General features: G+C 31.5%; 1 long non-coding RNA gene across 3 annotated transcripts; it reads left to right on the forward strand.

Moving 5' to 3' along the window:
* The first annotated feature begins 1,324 nt into the window (after positions 1 to 1,324).
* LOC122274641 lies at positions 1,325 to 8,367 on the forward strand. Of its 3 annotated transcripts, XR_006228314.1 has the most exons (5): positions 1,330 to 2,206; positions 4,631 to 4,711; positions 6,377 to 6,578; positions 6,680 to 6,777; positions 8,041 to 8,367. It is a non-coding gene; the product is annotated as an uncharacterized LOC122274641 (long non-coding RNA). The 3 variants fall into 3 exon arrangements; XR_006228312.1 differs by having other exon boundaries at positions 1,325 to 2,206; positions 4,631 to 6,578; XR_006228313.1 differs by lacking the exon at positions 1,330 to 2,206 and adding an exon at positions 3,059 to 3,527 and having other exon boundaries at positions 4,631 to 6,578.
* Positions 8,368 to 8,649: the final 282 nt, after the last annotated feature.

Here is an 8,649-nt window from a genome sequence, read left to right on the forward strand (position 1 = left end):
CAAATTATTGTATCCACATAATTTTCTTCAAGAGTTTTAAGGTGATAATCGCAATAGGATATTTAGAATATCATATGCTTTAAAAATTTTACTCGCTAAAAAGATAAGTTGATGTTCATTCTTACTACATTAAAACTAGATTTCATATATTTTGGATTTGAACATGCCTACTTCCACAACCCAAATCTGACGATGATGTTTAGGCAATTGCCCCAGAGCCATGTGAGGCACAAAAATATAAAATTCAACATTGTACTTTTGAGAAAAAAAAAAGGCAAAAGATAACAAAAAATGAGGGAAGGATATATACAGAGAAACAAATTACATGCAAAAATGCCTAGACAAAAAAATTACACACAAAATAAATACATGGTGGCTCGTAGGAGTCAGATTTGGCCAGTTCGGACTGGCAAAACAGACCGGACCGGCTATTTTTGGACCAAACCAGACTAAAATAGGTCTGTTTCAGTCCGGTTCGGTTCGGTCCAAATTTTGTCAAACCGAATGAGCTCGATCCCGGTTCAAGCATTTTTCACCCTGGACCGGGCCGAACCGAACTAAATGAAATAATAAAAAAAGATTTAATTATTTATATATGTATATATAAATTAATTATATAATTATTAACTAATAATCTAATATGTTATCAAAAAAATAATAATACTAAAATACCAATAGTCTAATAGTTTGATATAAACTATTGTAATATTGTTATACTTAGTTTCTATACTAATATAGTTAAATTAAAACATTATAATAGTCTAATATATAGCTATACTAATAAATTAATAATCTACTATTAATATTTAACACTATTATATAGACTATAGTTATACTAATCACTATAATTAATACTAATATATAACTATACAATATATTTATACAGTTATACTAATACTATTAGACTAATAACATAGTATACTATATCAATATGTATATATATTAAATTAGTTAATAACTATTACTATATATATATTCTAAGAGACTAATAGTATTATATTTATACTAATATATATATATCATAGTATACTATATCATATATGTATAGTATGTTACTAATTACTAATAAGTTAAATTAGTTAGGATTAATTACACTTTACCCCCTCCAACTATCACTCAATTTACAATGTACCCCCAAAACTATTAATTACATTAAAGTGGATTCTCTTACTTTCAAAACGTCCCAATCCTCCCCATCCGTCTACAATGAGCATTAAAATGAACGGAAGACTCACCACATGCTTCTCACATGCATCTACTTTAATGTAAAGACAAAATCACCCCTCACTTCATCAGCTTTGTTGATATCTGAAAATCCCCAATCTCAGTCGTGACACCTCATGGACTCTGCACAACCTGTGCGTGGCAGAACCAAGCTACGCCAGCTACCAGAAGATGCTGGAAAGAACCAAGCCACGTCGCGAGATACTAAAGCACTGTCCCGAAGCCACCACGGAACCAGCCCAGTTCTGTCCAAGAACTCCTCCAGCCACCACGTTGCACTCTCCACTTCCAACTTAGTCTCCATGGATAGCCAACACCACTGTCATATCATCCACTGTCCAACTTCACCGCATGATCTCCACAAGTAACACCATGGTCCAACTCAACCAAGAACCATCTGCAGGAAGGAGAGAAAACTCTGTTTTTCTCCCTAAAAACAGAGCAGAATCTCCATGCGTACCAATCACCAACACCATGCACAAACGTAGCACCCATCTCACATGCTCAACCTCTCCGTTTGATCACCAACCAACATTGCCACCATCGGATTAGATGGAGAAGAATAGCCCTAACCCTTTCTAGTGCATGGACTGCCCAGCCAATAGCAGCACAACACGCTAGTTGCTCTTCCACGCCCTCAACCTCCACGGTAAAAATCACATGTTGCCAACCACCATTGCTCTCCTCTCCACCACGGCAACAACCCAAATCACAGAACCACCGTCACCCAAGCACCTACATAGAGAACCGAAGCCTCTGTTTTTAGCAACCAAAGCAGAGCACGACCCGTGCATGACAGAAACCAAGTGAAGTCGCCGCACAGCCCAGTTCCATTGCACCTTCTCCATTTTGGCTAGCCACCAGCGCTGTAACATCGTACCTCTTTTCATACGGTGTTTCTGTTTTCGTGGAATAGGTGCTGCCGCGTTCAGCCACTTCCTCGCACTAGCATCCTCCACATGTCTTCTCTTTCTTCCTCTCTGTAAGCTACCGCATGTCTTTTCTTTTCTTTTTCTTTTTCTTTTTTGAAAGCCGATGAAGTGAGGGGTAGTTTTGTGTTTGCATTGAAGGAGATGCATGTGAGAAGCAAGTGGATGATATTTTCGTTTGATTTTATTGTAGACAGAAGGGGGGATTGATACATTTTAAAAATAAGAGGGTCCACTTTGATGCAATTAATAGTTTCGGAGATACATTATGAATTGAGTGATAGTTGGAAGGGGCAAAGTGTAATTAACCCAATTAGTTAATAACTATTACTGTATAATATACTAATAGACTAATAGTATTATATTTATACTAATATATATAGTAATATATATATATATATATATATCATAGTATACTATACCATATAAGTATAGTATGTTACTAATTACTAATAAGTTAATAACTATTACTATATAGTATATACTAATAGACTAATAGTATTATATTTATACTTATATATATATATATATATATATATTAATATATATATATATATATCATAGTATTAATATATATATCATAGTATACTATATCATATATGTATACTTGTATAGTATGTTACTAATTAGTAAATACAAATAGACTAATAGTATTATATTTAATATTATATGTATATATATATATATATTAAATTATTTAATATATCACAAATTCACAATATGATTACATAAGTATTAAAAAAAATACTCATTATGCATTAAGTTAGTACTTAGTAACAAAGTGTCAAAGTAGCAATTAACATCATCATTCATTAATATAATTTTAATAAGTTATTTTTTTAATGAGTTAATTAAATAATCCACATTAAATAGTTTAATTAATTTTAATTTTACTAACTAAAATAATTTTTTTTATTAATTAATGTGCTAACTTAGGGTGAGAATTGGAAATCAAATTAGACTAATTAGAGGAAACGGCGCCGTTTAGTGTAAAATTGGACCTAAATGGCACCGTTTAGGTCCAGCGTCGTTTCATGCAATCCAATTATTTTCTTTCACATTAGTTTCTATTAAAATGACGCCATTTAGGGTTATTTTAACCCCAAATGACGTCATTTCAACAGACATCGTCTGTTTCCTTCCCCCCTCCCCTTGATTCCCTCTCATTCCCAATTTTCCATTTCTCCCTCAATTTCAAACCTCTCTCGAGCACCCTCGAAACCCTAGTGGCTATGCCGGCTAGCCCCTCAATCTCAGACCTCTCTTGACTCTCTCTGGTTCTCCTCCGTGGCACCATCAACCGTTGCATCCTGCCAGTGCCATCCCTTTCGTTGCAGCCCCTACCCTATCCAGCCCCTCCGTTCGATTTTAGATGTAAGTAAATATATGATTTTTTTAAACATACGTGCATGTGAGTGCCTCAAATGATAAAAGCTGAATTTTCCATTTTTTTGTACTTGGTTTATAGAGTATATATTTTTCTTTTAGAGGAATTGATGTAAGGTTTGTCATGGAATAAGTTTAGGAAAATTATACTTTCTCATGCCACTTCAAAATCTCAATCTCCACCCCCAAGAAGCAATATTTTATTCAATCTATAATGCATACAACGTGTTTGATGAATTCGGGCAAATAGAAATCTAGTTATTTTTTAAAAAAATTCAGATGAAAGTGATTAAAGACAATAGTTTTAATCTTTGATAATCCGGTGATTATCACCATTTTATCTGAGTTTTGTTATTAACACCATTTAAGTAGAGTTTTGAAAACAAAATTGTAAGAAATATTTGACTCTATGAAAACAAAATTGTAACTGGACAATTGACAATGGACATGGAAGAGGCACTGAAGTTGGAAAAATTAGAAGCTAGCTAGCTAGATCATTGATATAGGTAGAAATTTTTTTATATATATTATCCCAATAGCTAGCTAGCTAGCTTCTTGTTACTCTGTAAATTTTTTATAGATCATTAATGTTTATATATAAAAAGTTAGCTACTTTTTATTTTATTTTATTTCACATTATCTCTTAGGTTTTAACGTTTTTAGTATGACTGTCAAATTATCTTATTTTCTGGCCATTTGCTTTCTTTTCTTGAGTTCTACCTAAAAAATTAACCCCTCCCTCATATATCTTTGTTTAATGATATTAGAACTTATGTTTTAAGTTAGGGGTAAAATAACAACTTTACAAGTATTATTGTAGTATGTATTATTATCTAGGTAAATAATAACTTAAATGATATTTTGTAGTCTACTCAAGTTATTGGGCGACTGACTATGGTATTTTAATTTTTTTTTTATACTAAAGTCACTAAGTGAGATTGAATGTAGCACTTTATTGTTCTCTCGTCTTTTTTTATTTTTTTTAAGTATTGTTCTATAGTCTTTAAGTGAGATTGAATGGGTTTTAAATTTTAATATTTATTGTTCTATAGAAACTTATTACACTAATTATTGGTTGTTTATTTTTCTAGATGGATTCTTCAACTTCAACCAATGATGTGCAAGACTCAATACAAAGTCTAAATATGCCTCCGCCTCCACCCCCATCCAATGTAAGTGATAAATCTAATATTGGTGGGTCACAAAGTGGTAGAGTTAGGTCAATGGTTTAGGATCACTTTACCAGAATACCAAAATGTAATCTCACTAAACCTATGGCTGCATGTAATTATTGTGGTATTTCATATGCATGTGATACAAAGATCAATGATATGAAGTCTATGAAGCATCACATTGAGAAGCAATGTAAGAAATGTCTGTTTAAGAATACGGATAAATCCCAGACCACTCTAGGTTGGAAGGTGGAGGGAGGTAGTGTTAGTGGAGGACTTGTGCCCATTGCATTTAGTGTTTAGGCTTGCCGACAAGTCTTAACAGAGATGATTATTGTTGATGAATTGCCATTTAGGTTTGTTGAAGGGGAGGGTTTCATAAAGTGTATATTTGTAGTTTGGTGTGCCCTAAGTGGGTAGAGATTTCATCCCATTGGATGATTGCGAATGATTGTTTTAATTTGTTTATGAGGAAAAATAAATAAATTGAGAAGTGCTCTTCGATGGCAACAAATTTTCCTCACCACAAGTACATGGAAATCCATGTAAAACCTTAACTATATGTGTCTCACAACACATTTTATTAATGATGGGGGCGACCGAAAATACTTGCAATCACTCTTAATAATATAAGTTCTAATAATGAGGCCGTTTCTTAGTTGAAAAAAAATCAAGTATAGGAGAGATACGATTTTGGAACATGAATTCTTGCATGTTCGATATTGTACCCACATTTTGAACTTAATTGTCTGTGAGAGATTGAAAGAATATGAGGAGTCTATTGCGAACGTGAGGGTGTTGTGAAGAATGTTAAATCCTCCTCTTAAATGTGGAGTACATTTAAGAAATGTGTGGGGTTGGAAGAGATTCAATGCAAAAGTCATGTTTGCCTATATGTACCGACTAGGTGGAACTTCACCTATCTTATGTTGGAGAGGGTTTCAAACTTTAGAAAAGTTTCTAATCGGTTGGAGGAAGAAGATATGATCTTTTTAAGTAGTATTGGAGATGACGATGATGAATGTGATGTGGTGACTAGGAGAAAGTCAAAAAAGTTAGGGCCTCCCAATGCATCTAATTGGGACAAGGTACAATTGTTTGCGAAGTTTCTTGCATTATTTCATGGTGCAACTTTACGCTTTTCAGGGGGTGAATATATAACTTGCAATAATTTTTTTACGGAGTTGATTACTATTAAAAATGCCATTAATATAGAGTGTGAAGAAGAAAGTTCCGTGATAGGATTAATGACCACAAATATGAAGCAAAAATTTGAAAAGTATTGGGAGAATATGAATAATTAGAATATGTTGTTGTACATTGGAATTGTTCTTGATCCTCACTACAAGATGCGATATCTTGACTTTGGGTTGAGAAAAATGTATGCATATAATCCTTCAAAAATCATTGATTTGTGAAGAAGTGAGTTCTCCTCAATGCACAAGTTCTCCAAGTGAAGATGCAAGTCCTTCCACAGATTAGTTTGCGAATAGACAGGCTGCATTGATGGCCCAATTTAAGCAATAATTACAGTCAGAAAACTCTTTGGAAAGCAAGTCAGAGGTTGATAGATATCTAGCTGAAAAATGTGAGGATCAATGTGATAGTTTTGACCTACTAAATTGGTGGAATGTGAATTTAGTTAAATATCGCGTACTTTTAAAGGTTGCACGTGATGAACTAGCAATACCAATATCTACTGTGGCTTCTGAATCTACATTCAGCATTGTGGGTTGTGTACTTGACCTTTTCCGATGATGGTTGAGGCTCTTATATGCATAAAATTGACTACGTTCTTCCTCTACTCTAATAAGTCTTAGGATTTTAATGAATGAAGTGGAGGATTTTGAGAAGCAGATAGATATGGGTATGTAATCAATTTACTTTTGATTTATTTTGTAGTATATTTTGTTTTATCTTCTATATTATTTAACTTTATTTAATTTGTTTTATTTTAAATTTTTATAGATAGAATTAGAACTTGTTGGGGAATTTGCTGAATCTGCAGAATGATCAAATTCAATGCCTACTGGCTTTTGACCTAATGTTGATGTAAGACCAAAAAGGTGAGACCGTGAGAAATTAGAATGATTGTGCTCACTAAAATCTATCTTTTGTTCCAGTTTTATTTATTTCTCTTGTCTTTTTTTTGTTTGTAAATATTTTCTTTTCTTTGTTGTGTTTTTATTTTTAAGTGCATGGGAATATATAAATCCAATATCAATGTAAATGTAAATGTTAGAACTTAGGAGCTTTAAACAAGTTCAACAGAGTTGAGCCAAATTTGTGAGCTTTAAACAGAATTTATACTATTTAAATCTGATTTTTTTTTTCAGTTTTATTTCTTTCTTTTGTCTTTTTTCTGGTTGTAAATATTTTCTTTTCTTTGTTATGTTTTTATTTTTAAGTGCATAGGAATATATAATCCAATATCAATGTAAATGTTAGGACTTAGGAGCTTTAAACAAGTTCAACACAGTTGAACCAAATTTGTGAGCTTTAAACAGAATTTATACCATTTAAATCTATTTTTTTTCTTCCAGCTTTCTTTCTTTCTTTGGTCTTTTTTCTGTTTGTAAATATTTTCTTTTCTTTGTTGTGTTTTTATTTTTAAGTGCATGAGAATATATAAATCCAATATCAATGTAAATGTAAATATTATGACTTAGGAGTTTTAAACAAGTTCAACAGAGTTGAGCCAAATTTGTGAGCTTTCAACATAATTTATACCATTTAAATATGATATTTTTTTTTCTAGTTTTCTTTCTTTCTCTTGTCTTTTTTCTGTTTGTAAATATTTTCTTTTCTTTGCTGCGTTTTTAGTTTTTAGGGCATGGGAATATATAAATCCAATATCAATGTAAATGTAAATGTTAGGTGACATTCTTTATTATATTCATTATTCATACGTACATATCTTAATTTAACTTAATGTGCTGTCATGACATTCTTTTAGGTGAGACCATCTTATTTTCCTTTTGGGTAAAGTAAATAGGTGCCCACTGCCCATTTTATTTGATAAAATTCCCAGTGACATGCATTCAAATTCTTGATAATATTGATGTGGCTCGGGACTTTCTTTATCAATCCTAGATTTGTAAGTTTCTTTCACTTTCATGTTATTTTAATATGTCACATGACTCATATTCAAATTATATTCACAATTTACTTGATGGGAAATCTCTTAGAGGAAAGTGTGGTTTTTGCAATTGACCGAGCTCATCTTGATTTGTTCAAAACTGAAACAGTAATCATTTATACTATTTTCTATTCTTATGTGTTTGGTGATGAGAACTTTTGCTAATAATTTCTTTGTTTATACTTTACAGGGTATTGTGAAAACACTGAAATTATTAGCAAAAATGTAGGAGCTGCCAAGGCCTAATTGTATAATTTGTATTTTGTATTGATGTAACTATGTTAATGTTTTATGCTATTGTTGGTCATTTGTTTTTTATAAGTAATTTATGCTACCGTTAGTCTGTTAGAGTGTTTTTGATGTAAATTATTAAATATGACTTCTAGTCTTTGATATTTTTTTTAAGACCTTTTAATTTTTAAATTTTGAAACTTGTATAATTTTTAGCTTTCATTATCTATGCTTGGGAATGGATTTTTTCTTTCTTTCTTTTACAAGGTAGATTTGAATCATTTGATGTATGTAAGATACATAAAGGTAGATTTCAACTATTTTTTTCTCTCTTTTTTTTTAAAGACCTTTATTTCTTTTTTTCGATAATGCAAGTTGCAATTAAGTTGCTAGTTTGCTATATAATAAATATTAAATAGTATATATTATGATTGATTGATAACCTTGTTGAAATTATTTGGATGTATATAGAAATTTTTTATTTTTTTTGCAGCAAAATATTTTGTTCAAATTTATTGTATATAGATAATATTTTTTAATGGTTATTTGTTATTTTTCTTTCTAAGTA

The sequence above is a fragment of the Carya illinoinensis genome, chromosome 1, assembly GCF_018687715.1.
Source record: "Carya illinoinensis cultivar Pawnee chromosome 1, C.illinoinensisPawnee_v1, whole genome shotgun sequence".
NCBI lineage: Eukaryota > Viridiplantae > Streptophyta > Magnoliopsida > Fagales > Juglandaceae > Carya > Carya illinoinensis.